This window comes from Penaeus monodon, chromosome 22, assembly GCF_015228065.2.
Source record: "Penaeus monodon isolate SGIC_2016 chromosome 22, NSTDA_Pmon_1, whole genome shotgun sequence".
Lineage (NCBI taxonomy): Eukaryota > Metazoa > Arthropoda > Malacostraca > Decapoda > Penaeidae > Penaeus > Penaeus monodon.
The window spans coordinates 42,292,453-42,293,024 of record NC_051407.1 but is presented as its reverse complement, the minus strand read 5'-3'; the positions used below and the strand labels follow the sequence as shown (position 1 = coordinate 42,293,024).

At 62.9% G+C, this 572-nt stretch overlaps 1 protein-coding gene across 1 annotated transcript in view; it reads left to right on the top strand.

Moving 5' to 3' along the window:
• Nucleotides 1-331: 331 nt before the first annotated feature.
• Nucleotides 332-572, top strand: part of LOC119587164 (eclosion hormone-like) — a gene marked incomplete in the record, with an annotated part of 9,094 nt that continues 8,853 nt past the window's right edge. The window contains 1 exon segment of the mRNA XM_037935930.1: nucleotides 332-514.

Genomic DNA, 572 nt, shown 5'->3' with positions numbered 1-572 from the left:
GCAAGAGATCGCAGCGAAGGAGATCTAGGAAGGAGCTGATCGGGATGGCGGGCGCCCGTGGGAAACGGGAGAGGCGCAGCATAGCAATCGGGGACGACGGGATCGTACAGGAAGAACTATAAAGTGTCAGAGGCGTGCCTGATGAGCTCCTAAAAGAAAGAATAATCAAGAATCAGGAAAGATAAGCAGCACTTGCAACAGCGAGGAAGTGCGGGAGGAATACGCCGCAAGATGATGGCTAGGCTGCGGAACGGCGGGAGGACGAGTGCGAGCGGCAGCAGGAGGCGCCGGAGCGACGCAGCAACGGATCCTACAATGGGAGGAGGGGGTGGGGAGGGGCGAGCGTGAGAGCCGCGGTCGGTGCCAGCGCGATCACAAGGAAGCCGGAAGGGCCTGACGAGCAGGATAAGGACAGCGCGGGGCCCCGGGTCACGGAAGCGAAGCATGCTGGCTTCCACCGCCCGCAGACTCCTCAGTCACCACCTCCACCTCCTCAGCCGCTCACACTCCTCAGGTACTCCGCCGTCGCCGCCGCAGCCACCACGTGGCCCCATTATTGCGGCCGGGCAGCT